Source organism: Lolium perenne, chromosome 6 (genome assembly GCF_019359855.2).
Source record: "Lolium perenne isolate Kyuss_39 chromosome 6, Kyuss_2.0, whole genome shotgun sequence".
Classification (NCBI taxonomy): domain Eukaryota; kingdom Viridiplantae; phylum Streptophyta; class Magnoliopsida; order Poales; family Poaceae; genus Lolium; species Lolium perenne.
In genome coordinates, this window is record NC_067249.2 from 252,190,760 (window position 1) to 252,208,494 (window position 17,735).

A 17,735-nucleotide genomic window follows, 5' to 3' on the forward strand; every position below is an offset into this window, starting at 1 on the left:
TAGTGCTATAAATTTGGCTTTCACGCAACATATTACAAATGCTCTCATAAAAGCTAGAGAAGAGAAACTAGAGCGTGAAGCCTCTATTCCTAAAAAGCTAGAGGATGGTTGGGAGCCCAACATTAAGATGAAGGTTAAAGATTTTGATTGTAATGCTTTATGTGATCTTGGTGCAAGTATTTCTGTTATGCCTAAGAAAATTTATAATATGCTTGACTTGCCACCGCTGAAAAATTGTTATTTGGATGTTAATCTTGCTGATCATTCTACAAAGAAACCTTTGGGTAAAGTTGATAATGTTCGCATTACCGTTAACAATAACCTTGTTCCCGTTGATTTTGTTGTCTTGGATATTGAATGCAATGCATCTTGTCCCATTATATTGGGAAGACCTTTTCTTCGAACTGTTGGTGCTACTATTGATATGAAGGAAGGTAATATAAAATATCAATTTCCTCTCAAGAAAGGTATGGAACACTTCCCTAGAAAGAGAATGAAGGTACCTTTTGATTCTATTATGAGAACAAATTATGATGTTGACACTTCGTCTCTTGATAATACTTGATACACACTTTCTGCGCCTAGCTGAAAGGCGTTAAAGAAAAGCACTTATGGGAGACAACCCATGTTTTTACCTACAGTACTTTGTTTTTATTTTGTGTCTTGGAAGTTGTTTACTACTGTAGCAACCTCTTCTTATCTTAGTTTAGTGTTTTATTGTGCCAAGTTAAGCCGTTGATAGAAAAGTAAGTACTAGATTTGGATTACTGCGCAGTTCCAGATTTCTTTGCTGTCACGAATCTGGGTCCACCTCCCTGTAGGTAGCTCAGAAAATTAAGCCAATTTACGTGCATGATCCTCAGATATGTACGCAACTTTAATTCAATTTGAGCATTTTCATTTGAGCAAGTCTGGTGCCATTTTAAAATTCGTCAATACGAACTGTTCTGTTTTAACAGATTCTGCCTTTTATTTCGCATTGCCTCTTTTGCTATGTTGGATGAATTTCTTTGATCCATTAATGTCCAGTAGCATTATGCAATGTCCAGAAGTGTTAAGAATGATTGTGTCACCTCTGAATAAGTTAATTTTTATTGTGCACTAACCCTCTAATGAGTTGTTTCGAGTTTGGTGTGGAGGAAGTTTTCAAGGATCAAGAGAGGAGTATGATGCAACATGATCAAGGAGAGTGAAAGCTCTAAGCTTGGGGATGCCCCGGTGGTTCACCCCTGCATATATTAAGAAGACTCAAGCGTCTAAGCTTGGGGATGCCCAAGGCATCCCCTTCTTCATCGACAACATTATCAGGTTCCTCCCCTGAAACTATATTTTTATTCCATCACATCTTATGTGCTTTTTCTTGGAGCGTCGGTTTGTTTTTGTTTTTTGTTTTGTTTGAATAAAATGGATCCTAGCATTCACTTTATGGGAGAGAGACACGCTCCGCTGTAGCATATGGACAAGTATGTCCTTGGTTTCTACTCATAGTATTCATGGCGAAGTTTCTTCTTCGTTAAACTGTTATATGGTTGGAATTGGAAAATGATACATGTAGCAATTGCTATTAATGTCTTGGGTAATGTGATACTTGGTAATTGTTGTGCTCATGATTAAGCTCTTGCATCATATGCTTTGCACCCATTAATGAAGAAATACATAGAGCATGCTAAAATTTGGTTTGCATATTTGGTTTCTCTAAGGTCTAGATAATATCTAGTATTGAGTTTGAACAACAAGGAAGACGGTGTAGAGTCTTATAATGTTTTCAATATGTCTTTTATGTGAGTTTTGCTGCACCGGTTCATCCTTGTGTTTGTTTCAAATAAGCCTTGCTAGCCTAAACCTTGTATCGAGAGGGAATACTTCTCATGCATCCAAAATACTTGAACCAACCACTATGCCATTTGTGTCCACCATACCTACCTACTACATGGTATTTTCCACCATTCCAAAGTAAATTGCTTGAGTGCTACCTTTAAAACTCCATCATTCACCTTTGCAATATATAGCTCATGGGACAAATAGCTTAAAAACTATTGTGGTATTGAATATGTAATTATGCACTTTATCTCTTATTAAGTTGCTTGTTGTGCGATAACCATGTTCACTGGGGACGCCATCAACTTTTCATTGTTGAATTTCATGTGAGTTGCTATGCATGTTCATCTTGTCTGAAGTAAGGGCGATCTACACTGAGTTGAATGGTTTGAGCATGCATATTGTTAGAGAAGAACATTGGGCCGCTAACTAAAGCCATGATCCATGGTGGAAGTTTCAGTTTTGGACAAACATCCTCAAATCTCTAATGAGAAAATTAATTGTTGTTGAATGCTTAAGCATTAAAAGAGGAGTCCATTATCTGTTGTCTATGTTGTCCCGGTATGGATGTCTAAGTTGAGAATAATCAAAAGCGAGAAATCCAATGCGAGCTTTCTCCTTAGACCTTTGTACAGGCGGCATAGAGGTACCCCTTTGTGATACTTGGTTAAAGCATATGTATTGCGGTGATAATCCAGGTAGTCCAAGCTAATTAGGACAAGGTGCGGGCACTATTAGTATACTATGCATGAGGCTTGCAACTTGTAAGATATAATTTACATGATACATATGCTTTATTATTACCGTTGACAAAATTGTTTCATGTTTTCAAAATCAAAGCTCTAGCACAAATATAGCAATCGATGCTTTTCCTCTATGGAGGACCATTCTTTTACTTTCAATGTTGAGTCAGTTCACCTATTTCTCTCCACCTCAAGAAGCAAACACTTGTGTGAACTGTGCATTGATTCCTACATATTTGCATATTGCACTTATTATATTACCCTATGTTGACAATATCCATGAGATATACATGTTACAAGTTGAAAGCAACCGCTGAAACTTAATCTTCTTTTGTGTTGCTTCAATACCTTTACTTTGAATTATTGCTTAATGAGTTAACTCTTATGCAAGACTTATTGATGCTTGTCTTGAAGTGCTATTCATGAAAAGTCTTTGCTTTATGATTCACTTGTTTACTCATGTCATATACATTGTTTTGATCGCTGCATTCACTACATATGCTTTACAAATAGTATGATCAAGATTATGATGGCATGTCACTCCAGAAATTATCTGTGTTATCATTTTACCTGCTCGGGACGAGCAGAACTAAGCTTGGGGATGCTGATACGTCTCCGACGTATCGATAATTTCTTATGTTTCATGCCACATTATTGATGTTATCTACATGTTTTATGCACACTTTATGTCATATTCGTTTATTTTCTGGAACTAACCTATTAACAAGATGCCGAAGTGCCGATTCTTTGTTTCTGCTGTTTTTGGTTTCAGAAATCCTAGTAAGGAAATATTCTCGGAATTGGACGAAATCAACGCCCAGGGGCCTATTTTGCCACGAAGCTTCCAGAAGTCCGAAGACGAAACGAAGTGGGGCCACAGGGTGCCCAAACCCTAGGGCGGCGCGGCCCCCCTGGCCGCGCCGGCCTATGGTGTGGGGCCCCTGTGCCCCTCCTGACTTGCCCTTCCGCCTACTTAAAGCCTCAGTGACGAAACCCCCAGTACCGAGAGCCACGATACGGAAAACCTTACTGAGACGCCGCCAACGCCGATCCAATATCGGGGGATCCAGTAGATAGCCTCAGGCACCCTGCCGGAGAGGGGAATCATCTCCCGGAGGACTCTACGCCGCCATGGTCGCCTCCGGTGTGATGTGTGAGTAGTCTACCCCTGGATTATGGGTCCATAGCAGTAGCTAGATGGTTGTCTTCTCCCCATTGTGCTATCATTGTCGGATCTTGTGAGCTGCCTAACATGATCAAGATCATCTATCTGTAATTCTATATGTTGCGTTTGTTGGGATCCAATGAATAGAGAATACTTGTTATGTTGATTATCAAAGTTATATCTATGTGTTGTTTATGATCTTGCATGCTCTCCGTTACTAGTAGATGCTCTGGCCAAGTAGATGCTTGTAACTCCAAGAGGGAGTATTTATGCTCGATAGTGGGTTCATGCCTGCATTGACACCTGGGACAGTGACAGAAAGTTCTAAGGTTGTGTTGTGCTGTTGCCACTAGGGATAAAACATTGATGCTATGTATAAGGATGTAGTTGTTGATTACATTACGCACCATACTTAATGCAATTGTCTGTTGCTTTGCAACTTAATACTGGAGGGGGTTCGGATGATAACCTGAAGGTGGACTTTTTAGGCATAGATGCAGTTGGATGGCGGTCTATGTACTTTGTCGTAATGCCCAATTAAATCTCACTATACTCATCATGATATGTATGTGCATGGTCATGCCCTCTTTATTTGTCAATTGCCCAACTGTAATTTGTTCACCCAACATGCTGTTTGTCTTATGGGAGAGACACCTCTAGTGAACTGTGGACCCCGGTCCAATTCTCTTTACTGAAATACAATCTACTGCAATACTGTTTTACAGTTTTCTGCAAACAATCATCTTCCACACAATACGGTTAATCCTTTGTTACAGCAAGCCGGTGAGATTGACAACCTCACTGTTTCGTTGGGGCAAAGTACTTTGGTTGTGTTGTGCAGGTTCCACGTTGGCGCCGGAATCCCTGGTGTTGCGCCGCACTACATCCCGCCGCCATCAACCTTCAACGTGCTTCTTGGCTCCTCCTGGTTCGATAAACCTTGGTTTCTTTCTGAGGGAAAACTTGCTGCTGTGCTCATCATACCTTCCTCTTGGGGTTCCCAACGAACGTGTGAGTTACACGCCATCACTCTTCTTCATAGTCTGGCCATTTGAATAGCCAGGGACACAGCCGTGAGTACTTTAAAGTACTCGCAAACTAATACTAATGTAAGTACTAACAATTCGAGTAAGGGGGTACTAAGCTCTAGTTTATTTGCATAAAGCCAATTTTAGTTCACAAGTATTTGAGAAAGACTTATTCATGTGCTAACCAACTCAAGTGGGAACATTAGTGTCATTCCCACAACTCAAGTTGTGATTCAAAAACAAGTCACCATTCACCATTCACTTCACCAACATTTTCCAGAATATGACATCGGAAACTGTATGGCCTTTCCAACCGTCTGTAACCGTGGACACGGCTATTCGAATAGGTTTACACTCTGCAGAGGTTGCACACTTGTGCCACAACATTTGATTTTGTCCATCGGGATAACCCCGAATTATCGTAACGCAGTACGCGGATCATCAACCATAACCTTTCACTTACAAACCCTAGTATGAGCACCTCTCCCCGTGAGCTTGGCCTCCCAGTGAAGACCAACTGTCAACCTGGGAACTGCACAGGGCTTGGCCGTACAATTCACCTCAATCCACATCATTTCTCAACAACGGAGGCAGCCTCGGCATAACCCCTATGATGTGTGTTCAGAGGGAACCCATACTAAGATGCGTAAATTTCCAGTTAAGCCCTACCCATAATCAGGTATTGTGGGGGTACTCAAAATTGGAAAGGTATCGCATTCAAACCAATATCAGTTTTAATCAAAAATCACCATCTTCTCTTGGTCATATTCACCTTCAAAATTCATTCAATGGAATGACTCATCATTCCAAGGTTTCAAATTTCAAATCAAATCATATGTTCCCATCTAGAGTAGTCAAGTTTTAGCATTTAGCACTAGCACTAATCATGAGGGGTGCTATCTTGCTTGGCTAGCTTGAGACTAACTTTGCTACTCTAGTAATCTTCTTGACTTAGACCAAAGTTAACTATAAAAGTAACTCTTTAAATAAACAAGTAAAAACTTGTAAGGTAAAAACTTGGGATAGGCTTGTGGTAAGAAAGGTAAGAATCATGGTGCCTTGCCCCAAAGGGGCTTTGCACTTTGCAAGAATATTATCTTGCAACAATAGAACTTGCAATGGTGTTAGCTTGCCTTGGTGGTTGAGGTGATCAAAGTGCTCTTCTTCTTCTGGGTAGAATCCTTCCTCTTCCTGGTATTCTCCGGTACTAGCGTCTATACACGAATACGAGGATACAATCACCAAACAATACTTAAGTAGCCTTAATTAGCCTTAATGGCCCACTCCAAATGATCTAGCATCATCACTTAGCAATGCTACCAAAAATTATTCTAGGGTTTTCATACTTAGTGTTAGAGAAATAATTTCCTCTCATTACATATGTAAATGATAGTTTCCATTTAGTTCTTGAGGAATAATTTCCTCTCATTGAATCTTCTTAAGGTTTAATTTCTCAAACAATCATATATGAAATCATATTGACCTAAGTCAACCATTCATCATCATCATTTGAGAAAATGATTTAAATGAGGTAGAGATACCTCATACTATTTAACAATTCTACAAATGATTTAATATCACCAAGTATTTCATGTGAGAGTATTTGACCAGGGGTCCAAACTTCATATGAAAGTACTTGGGACAAGATTTAAATGAAGTAAGATACTTCATATGATTTTCATAATAGTTTTGGACAATATCACTTAACTAAAATAGCAATATAGTCCTTTATTTAATTTGGGCCATGATCACTCAAAGTGACCATACCATATTTTTGCATAAACAATTAGTGTAAGTGAAATGTGAATTATAGCAATTGGATTTACTTCAAAATTCAAATTGGTTGATTTTTAAGATTTATTTGAATACTGAAAAGTCTCTGACTTGTTAATTTTTCTATTCAAAATCTACACAAGCTATAAGGTTGAATCCAGTGGGGTTAGTTAGATAAATTCATAAGGCTTCCAGAACATTTTGATTTACTAAATTTGGACTTGTAGATTTGAAAGTATTCAGAAATTGGCAAAGGGTCAGTATTGAAATCTCACTGAAACAATTTAATTTGAAAATTGCCAGATGGGCTAGGCCGGAAAGAAGTGGGCCGAAAGATTTAAAATGCCAGGGGGCCAGCCCAACTAACGCTGCGGGCCAGCTGACAAAGGGGCCCGTACGTCAGTGACTCTCCCTTACCGAATCGGTACCTTGCGACGTGAGCGGTTGGATTAGATGGAGATCCGACGGTCGAGGCTCGTCGTCTCCGTCGATGAGAGGGGAGGTGCTGGCACGGCGGAGTAGTGGGTCGATGGCGATCCTGGGCTACGGCGAGCGGCGGCGTTGACGCGAGGCGACGTTGTCGATGATGGGGAGTCGAATGGTAGCAGCGGCATCGCTCGGGGAGGCGTAAATCGACGACGGCTTCTGCGTCGGCTTGCGGGTCTCCGGCGTGCAATTGGGCTGCGGTGGTCGCTAATTCGGAGCGGAGATGGTGCGAGGAGCTCGAGAGGAGGGAGAGGAGCAAGGTTGGTGTGGAGAAGGAGGCGTGGGAGACGGTGTATTTATAGTTGCGCAGGGTGCCCGTGGGTCTGCGGCAGGGTCGACAGCAGCACGGCGACTGCGGCAAGGGAAGGGGGTCGGTGAGGTCAGTGCGAGGTAGGCGGTGTCCGTGCGGTGCTAGGGCGCCTGTTAGCTAGGTGGGGGACGGCCTGGCATGCTCTAGCAACGGCGAGTTCTGGCGACACGGGTTGCGGGAGATCGGCGATGATGTCGACGGCGACGGCGCTCGCGCGAGAAAAGGGGCGTGTCTGGTGGGTTGCAGTCGTCCAGGGGAGCGTGTGTGCGAAGAGAGAGGGCGAAAGGGGGCCTGGGTCGACGGCGGCAGGTGGTGCACTGGCGCGTCCAGAGCGTGTCTGGCGCGCGCTCTGGCAGCTCTGGGCGCGTCGGGGCACATTCCGTTCCCGGCGGTGCAGGGTCATTCTCCGACCAGGGTTGGTCCAGGCTAGTCCAGGGGAGAAAGATGGTTCTAGGGGACTGATGTCTACGTTCCCCCTCCTTTCCTGTAGACAGTGTTGGGCCTCCAAGAGCAGAGGTTTGTAGAACAGCAGCAAGTTTTCCCTTAAGTGGATCACCCAAGGTTTATCGAACTCAGGGAGGAAGAGGTCAAAGATATCCCTCTCATGCAACCCTGCAACCACAAAGCAAGAAGTCTCTTGTGTCCCCAACACACCAAATAGGTGCACTAGTTCGGCGAAGAGATAGTGAAATACAGGTGGTATGAATATATATGAGCAGTAGCAACGGTGCCAGAAAATAGCTTGCTGGCGTGTAGTTGATGGTGGTAGTATTGCAGCGATAATGCTTAACGCAAAAACGAGAAACAAGCAGCGATAGCAGTATTTAGGAACAAGGCCTAGGGATTACACTTTCACTAGTGGACACTCTCAACATTGATCACATAACAGAATAGATAAATGCATACTCTACACTTTTGTTGGATGATGAACACATTGCGTAGGATTACACGAACCCTCAATGCCGGAGTTAACAAGCTCCACAATACTGTTCATGTTTTAGTAACCTTATAGTGTAAGATAGACCAACACTACTAAACCAAGTACTAACATAGCATGCACACTGTCACCTTCATGCATATGTAGGAGGAATAGATCACATCAATATTATCATAGCAATAGTTAACTTCGCAATCTACAAGAGATCATGATCATAGCATAAACCAAGTACTAACACGGATGCACGCACTGTCACCTTTACATCGTGCAGGAGGAATAATACTACTTTAATAACTTTGCTAGAGTAGCACATAGATAAATTGTGATACAAACACATTGCAATCATAAAGAGATATAAATAAGCACCTCACTATGCCATTCATCAGTGAATAAGTATTCTGTGAAATATAGCCTAAGAGACCCACACGGTGCACACACTGTCACCTTTACACACGTGGGACAAGGAGTCTCCGGAGATCACATAAGTAAAACTCACTTGACTAGCATAATGACATCTAGATTACAAGCATCATCATATGAATCTCAATCATGTAAGGCAGCTCATGAGATTATTGTATTGAAGCACATAGGAGAGAGATGAACCACATAGCTACCGGTACAGCCCCGAGCCTCGATGGAGAACTACTCCCTCCTCATGGGAGCAGCAGCGGTGATGAAGATGGCGGTGGAGATGGCAGCGGTGTCGATGGAGAAGCCTTCCGGGGGCACTTCCCCGCTCCGGCAGCGTGCCGGAACAGAGATCCTGTCCCCCAGATCTTGGCGTCGCGATGGCGGCGGCTCTGGAAGGTTTCTGTGGGTTTCGTCAATCGTGTCGAGGTTTTTAGGTCAGGGGCTTTATATAGGCGAAGAGGCGGCGCAGGAGGGCTTCTGGGGGGCCCACACTATAGGGGGGCGCGGCCCCCCCTGGCCGCGCCGGGGTGTGGTGTGGGGCCCCCAGGGCTCCCCTCTGGTCCTTCCCGGGTGTTCTGGATGCTTCCGGTGAAAATAGGAACTTGGGCGTTGATTTCGTCCGATTCCGAGAATATTTCGTTACTAGGATTTCTGAAACCAAAAACAGCAGAAAACAAGAACTGGCACTTCGGCATCTTGTTAATAGGTTAGTTCCAGAAAATGCACGAATATGACATAAAGTGTGCATAAAACATGTAGATAACATCAATAATGTGGCATGGAACATAAGAAATTATCGATACGTCGGAGACGTATCAGCATCCCCAAGCTTAGTTCTGCTCGTCCCGAGCAGGTAAAACGATAACACAGATAATTTCTGGAGTGACATGCCATCATAACCTTGATCATACTATTTGTAAAGCATATGTAGTGAATGCAGCGATCAAAACAATGTATATGCAATGAGTAAACAATTGAATCATATAGCAAAGACTTTTCATGAATAGCACTTCAAGACAAGCATCAATAAGTCTTGCATAAGAGTTAACTCATAAAGCAATAATTCAAAGTAAAGGCATTGAAGCAACACAAAAGAAGATTAAGTTTCAGCGGTTGCTTTCAACTTGTAACATGTATATCTCATGAATATTGTCAACATAGAGTAATATAATAAGTGCAATAAGCAAGTATGTAGGAATCAATGCACAGTTCACACAAGTGTTTGCTTCTTGAGATGGAGAGAAATAGGTGAACTGACTCAACAATAAAAGTAAAAGAATGGTCCTTCAAAGAGGAAAGCATCGATTGCTATATTTGTGCTAGAGCTTTCATTTTGAAAACATAAAGAGAGCATAAAAATAAAGTTTTGAGAGGTGTATGTTGTTGTCAACGAATGGTAGCGGGTACTCTAACCCCCTTGCCAGACAAACCTTCAAAGAGCGGCTCCCATTTTATTTTATTTTTGGGTGGCACTCCTTCCAACCTTTCTTTCACAAACCATGGCTAACCGAATCCTTGGGTGCCTGCCAACAATCTCATACCATGAAGGAGTGCCTTTTTATTTTAGTTTTATTATGATGACACTCCTCCCAACCTTTGCTTACACAAGCCATGGCTAACCGAATCCTTCGGGTGCCGTCCAACAATCACATACCATGGAGGAGTGTCTAATTTTGTTAATTAATTTGGGACTGGGAATCCCATTGCCAGCTCTTTTTGCAAAATTATTGGATAAGCGGATGAAGCCACTAGTCCATTGGTGAAAGTTTCCCAACAAGATTGAAAGATAAACACCACATACTTCCTCATGAGCTATAAAACATTGACACAAATCAGAGGTGATAAATTTTGAATTGTTTAAAGGTAGCACTCAAGCAATTTACTTTGGAATGGCGGAGAAATACCATGTAGTAGGTAGGTATGGTGGACACAAATGGCATAGTGTTTGGCTCAAGTATTTTGGATGCATGAGAAGTATTCCCTCTCGATACAAGGTTTAGGCTAGCAAGGCTATTTGAAACAAACACAAGGATGAACCGGTGCAGCAAAACTCACATAAAAGACATATTGAAAACATTATAAGACTCTACACCGTCTTCCTTGTTGTTCAAACTCAATACTAGAAGTTATCTAGACCTTAGAGAAACCAAATATGCAAACTAAATTTTAGCATGCTCTATGTATTTCTTCATTAATGGGTGCAAAGCATATGATGCAAGAGCTTAATCATGAGCACAACAATTGCCAAGTATCACATTACCCAAGACATTAATAGCAATTACTACATGTATCATTTTCCAATTCCAACCATATAACAATTTAACGAAGAAGAAACTTCGCCGTGAATACTATGAGCTAAGAACACATGTGTTCATACGAACCAGCGGAGCGTGTCTCTCTCCCACACAAGCATGATGTAATCCACTTTATTCAAACACAAACAAAAATAAGAAACATACAGACGCTCCAAGCAAAGCACATAAGATGTGACCGAATAAAAATATAGTTTCAAGAGAAGGAACCACTGGTAGAAAAACAGGCTTCCGGTGAGCCCCATAAGTCGCGAAGCTGTAGGAACCGCGACTAATGGTACCTTTAGTCGCAGTTCGGGAGGCGAACCGCGACCAAAGGCCTGGGCCCAGGGCGCTCGGTGGCCAGCCGGTGCACGTGGGGGGCTTTAGTCGCGGTTGGCCAGGCCAACCGCGACTAAAGGTGCCCGAAGGCCTTTAGTCGCGGTTGGCCAGGCCAACCGGGACTAAAGCCCCCCCCCTATATATACCCATCCAGCAGCCAACACTTAGCCATTTAGTGCCATTCTCTTCACAAACTTCACAAGTGGGTGTTAGGTTTGCTTTTGGTTCCTCTTATGCACATAAGGTGTTTGATGAAATGCCCCAAGAGCATGAAACAAACATGATATGAAGTGTTGGAGCCACACTTGAGCTTTCTCATTTATTTTTTCCTCCTCGATCGCGGTTAGCAACTTGAACCTTTGATGTGTCGTTGATAAAATGTGCATGTGCATGTGTGTAGTTCATTGTTTAATTTATATTGTTTGTAGCTAGTTAGTTTAACAAATGCATGATGGTTAATTATATATTTTATATTATAATAATGCAGATGAATCGACAATGGATGTACGGTAACCGACTCTCCGGCGAGTTCAGTACGGGTTTGAAAGATTTCCTCGTAGTGGCTAATGCGAACAAGCAGGGGGGTTTTGTTATCTGTCCATGTGTTAAATGTAAGAATCAGAATGGTTACTCTTCCTCAAGAGATGTTCACATGCACCTGCTTCGGCACGGTTTCATGCCAAGCTATAATTGTTGGACCAAGCATGGAGAAAGAGGGGTTATAATGGAAGAAGATGAAGAAGGGGATGATTTCATCGATGAAAGCTATCTTGCTCATTTCGGTGATACTTTCATGGAGGATGCTGAAGGTGAAGGGGAAGGTGAAGGGGAAGGTGAAGAAGAGGCACGTGATGATCCCGTTGATGATCTTGGTCGGACCATTGCTGATGCACGGAGATGCTGCGAAACTGAAAAAGAGAGGGAGAATTTGGATCGCATATTAGAGGATCACAGGAAGGCGTTGTACCCCGGATGCGATGATGGTCTGAAAAAGCTGGGCTGCACACTGGATTTGCTGAAATGGAAGGCACAGGCAGGTGTAGCTGACTCGGCATTTGAAAACTTGCTGAAAATGTTGAAGAATATGTTTCCAAAGAATAACGAGTTGCCCGCCACTACGTACGAAGCAAAGAAGGTTGTCTACCCTCTAGGTTTAGAGGTTCTGAAGATACATGCATGCATCAACGACTGCATCCTCTACCGCGGTGAATACGAGAATTTGAATGAATGCCCGGTATGCACTGCATTGCGTTATAAGATCAGAGGCGATGACCCTGGTGACGACGATGTTGAGGGCCGTAAACCCAGGAAGAGGGTTCCCGCCAAGGTGATGTGGTATGCTCCTATAATACCACGGTTGAAACGTCTGTTCAGGAACAAAGAGCATGCCAAGTTGTTGCGATGGCACAAAGAGGACCGTAAGTCGGACGGGGAGTTGAGACACCCCGCAGATGGAACGCAATGGAGAAAGATCGACAGAGAGTTCAAAGATTTTGCAGCTGACGCAAGGAACATAAGATTTGGTCTAAGTACGGATGGCATGAATCCTTTTGGCGAGCAGAGCTCCAGCCATAGTACCTGGCCCGTGACTCTATGCATCTACAACCTTCCTCCTTGGTTGTGCATGAAGCGGAAGTTCATTATGATGCCAGTGCTCATCCAAGGTCCGAAGCAACCCGGCAACAACATCGATGTGTACCTAAGGCCATTAGTTGACGAACTTTTACAGCTGTGGGGCAGACCTGGTGTCCGTGTGTGGGATGAGCACAAAGAAGAGGAATTTGACCTACGAGCGTTGCTTTTCGTAACCATCAACGATTGGCCTGCTCTTAGTAACCTTTCGGGACTGTCAAATAAGGGATACAATGCATGCACGCACCGCTTACATGAGACTGAAAGTGTACATTTGCCAAATTGTAAGAAGAACGTGTACCTTGGGCATCGTCGATTTCTTCCGAAAGGTCATCCAAGAAGAAAGAAAGGCAAGCATTACAACGGCAAGGCAGATCACCGGCCGAAGCACCTGCGGAACACACCGGTGCTGAGGTATTTGATATGGTCAAGGATTTGAAAGTCATCTTTGGAAAGGGTCTGGCGGACAATCAGTTCCGAAGGAGCCGACGGACACGTAGCCATGTGGAAGAAGAAATCTATATTCTGGGAGCTAGAATATTGGAAAGTCCTAGAAGTCCGCTCTGCAATCGACGTGATGCACGTTACGAAGAATATTTGCGTGAACATCCTAAGCTTCTTGGGCGTGTATGGGAAGTCAAATGATACAAAGGAAGCACGGCAGACCAGCAAAGTTTGAAAGACCACGATGACCGGCATCCGGAACGGTTTCAAGGTCGTGCCACCTACGCTCTAACCAAAGAAGAGAAGGTCATCTTTTTGAATGCCCGAAGCGAGTATGAAGGTCCCGTCAGATTCTCGTCCAATATAAAGGGAATAATAAACATGGCGGAGAAAAAGTTCCAAAACCTGAAGTCTCACGACCGCCACGTGATTATGACGCAATTGCTTCCGATTGCTTTGAGGGCTCTGCCGTAAAATGTTCGAGTAGCCATTGTGAAGCTATGTGCATTCCTCAATGCAATCTCTCGAAGGTAATCAATCCAGAAGTTCTACCACGGTTACGTAACGATGTGATCCAATGTCTTGTCGCTTTCGAGTTGGTGTTCCCGCCATCCTTCTTCAATATTATGACGCACCTCCTGGTTCACCTAGTCGATGAGATTTCCATTCTCGGTCCTGTATTTCTACACAATATGTTCCCCTTCGAGAGGTTCATGGGAATATTAAAGAAATATGTTTGTAACCGTGCTAGGCCAGAAGGAAGCATCGCCAAGGGCTATGGAAATGAGGAGGTAATTGAGTTTTGTGTTGACTTTGTTCCTGACCTTAAGCCGATTGGTCTTCCTCAATCGCGGCACGAGGGGAGACTAAGTGGAAAAGGCACGATCGGAAGGAAATCAACGATATGTATGGATGGCCATTCTCTGACTGAAGCACACCACACAGTTCTGACCAATTCCAGCTTGGTGGCTCCGTACTTTGAGAAACACAAGAATATTTTACGCTCGGACAACCCTGAGAAGCCTGAATCCTGGATTAGGAAGGCCCACATGGAGACTTTCGGCAGTTGGTTAAGAAAACATTTAATGAGTGACGATCATGTTGTAGATTAGCTGTACATGTTGGCCAAGACACCATCTTCGACTATAACGACTTTCCAAGGGTACGAGATAAATGGGAATACATTTTACACGATCGCCCAAGATAAAAAGAGCACCAACCAAAACAGTGGTGTCCGCTTTGATGCAGCAACCGAGAATGGGCAAAAGGTCACATATTATGGTTACATAGAGGAGATATGGGAACTTGACTATGGACCCTCCTTTAGGGTCCCTTTGTTCCGGTGCAAATGGTTCAAGCTAACAGGAGGTGGGGTAAAGGTGGACCAGCAATACGGAATGACAATGGTGGATTTCAACAATCTTGGTTACCTTGACGAACCATTCGTCCTAGCGAAAGATGTCGCTCAGGTTTTCTATGTGAAGGACATGAGTAGCAAACCGAGGAAACGGAAAGATAAGAAAACGATCAGTACATCATGCGATGATCCAAAGCGCCACATTGTTATTTCAGGGAAAAGAAACATCGTGGGAGTGGAGGACAAGACAGACATGTCAGAAGATTATAATATGTTTGCTGAAATTCCGCCCTTCAAAGTGAACACCGACCCAAGCATTAAGTTAAATGATGAGGATGCTCCATGGATACGGCACAATCGTAAGCAAGCAGGGACACAAGGGAAGAAATGATGTGTAATAATTTATTGTACCAAACTTTGTTGAATGAATCATGTGAATTATATTACCCGTGATGTGTTTGGTGTCCATTTTTGAATGATTCAATTGACTCGAGATAGCACTGATGATACATGAAATTTGGAGTGACTAAGTCATATCCTGCATACATGAAATTTGGAGTGACTAAGTCATACTCCTGCATACAGGAAATTTGGAGTGACTAAGTCATACTCCTGCATACATGAAATTTGGAGTGATTTAGTCATACTCCTGCCTAGGCGTATAATATGCATACTCGTAGTCTTCATAGCCGCCGCCGTTGTACTGGTAGTCGTCGCCTTCTAAGTTGCCGGCGTCATCGTCGCTGCTGTCGTCGCTGTCGTCGGGCGGCGCTCGTGGCTCGAACTGAGGGTAGCGCAGGCGGGGGATATCGCCGGCCGTGATGTAGTCCATGACGCTCTGCAGAGTCCGGCCGTACCACCATAGCCGATGGCCGGCCTCGTGGAAGTTTCCAGGAGGCAGACCGTCCTCCTCATACCTTGCGAGCGCCCTCTCACGCCGATTGATGAAGAAGGCGTCCCAGGTATGCTGGTTATCGGGATGCCAGCGGGGATTCATCCGCTGCTCCGGCGTGAGGTCGAGGTAGTAGTGGTTCGTGATGGCTGCCCGGCGCGCAGTACCCTGAGGGACAGGAGGGACCGGCACGCCGCCGGCGCTTAGGCTCCAGCCGGCAGGGACGCGGTAGCCCGGAGGGCAAGGGTAGTTCGAGGCGCAAAGCTCCTCCACCTGCTGGTAGGTTAGAGTGGGTGCGGTGGAAGCCATGAGAGAGTGATGAGAGATTGTAGAGATGTGATAATGCTGGCCAAGCCGGGCTACCTATATGTAGTGACAAATGGCGGGAAAAATGGGAGCGGGAAGACAGGAGGCGGGAAGAAAGAGGCGGGGAGAAAGTGGCGGGAAGAAATTGGCGGGAAAAAATTGGCGGGAAGAAAGAGGCCGGAAGAAATTGGCGGGAAATAATCGGCGGGAAGAAAGAGGCGGGAAGACAGGGAAGAAATGGCGGGAAGACGAGGAGGAAAGAGGGGGTCGGCGGAAAGAGGCGGGAAGAGGGGGCCAACGAACTTTTGAATTGAATTAGTTTTATTTTTATGAATTTTTGATAATTTGTATTTTTAAAATTTTGAATTGAATTAGTTTTATTTTTCTGAATTTTTTGATATATTATTTGTATTTTTAAGATTTTGAATTGAATTAGTTTTATTTTTATGAATTTTTTGATATATTATATGTATTTTAAACATTTTGAATTGAATTAGTTTTATTTTTCTTAATTTTTTGATATATTATTTGTATTTTTAACATATTGAAATGAATTAGTTTTATTTTTCTGATTTTTTTGATATATAATTTGTATTTTTAAAATTTTGAATTGAATTAGTTTTATTTTTCTGAATTTTTTGATATATTATTTGTATTTTTAAGATTTTGAATTGAATTAGTTTTATTTTTATGAATTTTTTGATATATTATATGTATTTTAAACATTTTGAATTGAATTAGTTTTATTTTTCTGAATTTTTTGATATATTATTTGTATTTTTAAGATTTTGAAATGAATTAGTTTTATTTTTCTAAATTTTTTGATATAATATTTGTATTTTTAAGATTTTAAATTGAAATGAATCTGAAAAAGCACCTTTAGTCGCGGTTGGTATCCCCAACCGCGACTAAAGGTCGTTTCCGCGGGAAACGCAAAAACGGGCGAAAAAAGCCTTTAGTCGCGGTTGGGGACACCAACCGCGACTAAAGGCCGTCGAGTATAAATACTCACGCGCCGTGCGCCCCCACTTCATCTTCTTCCACTCTTCGAATTCGCCGTCTCTCATCGATCTCGCGCGCCCCGAAGGCCTGCCGCCGTCACCCTCGACGCCGCCGCATCGCCCTCGACAACGCCACCGCCGGAGGAGCCACGCCGCCGCCGGAGGAGAGCCACCGCCGTTCGTCTCGCCGGCCCCCCCCTTTCCTTCTCTCGCCGCCCTTCCACGTACCGGCCGCCTGCGCGCCTCCCTCGATCTGGCCGGCCACTTCGCCGCCGCGCGCCTCCTCGCCGCGCCTCCCTGCAGGCCACCGTTCGCCGCCGTGCCCTCCTCGGCCACGCCCGCTCACCGCCGCGCCACGATCCCGGCTGCAGGCCACCGTTCGCCGCCGCGCGCGCTCTTCCCTGGCCGGCCACAGATGGCCGCGGCGGCGCGGCGCACGCCCGCCCGTCGTCTAACACACACGTAGAGAGGGAGAGGAGAGAGAAGAGAGAGGAGAGAGGATTTTTTAGTTTTTTTTAACTAAAATTGTAACGGAAATTTGTAATTAAAGTGTAACTAAACATTGTAATTTAAATTGTAACTAAACTTTGTAATTAAAAGTGTAACTAAAATTTGTAATTTAAATTGTAACTAAAAATTTGTAACTTAAAAGAAATCGCGACTAAATCGCCGTCGTCCTCGTGCCGTCGTCCTCGTCGCCCCGTCGTCCTCGCCGCGTCGTTGTCGCGCGCCCCGGCCGCCCGGTCGTTCGTCTCGTCTCCGGTGCCGGCGAGATCGACGAAGGGGCCGTGGCCGGCGC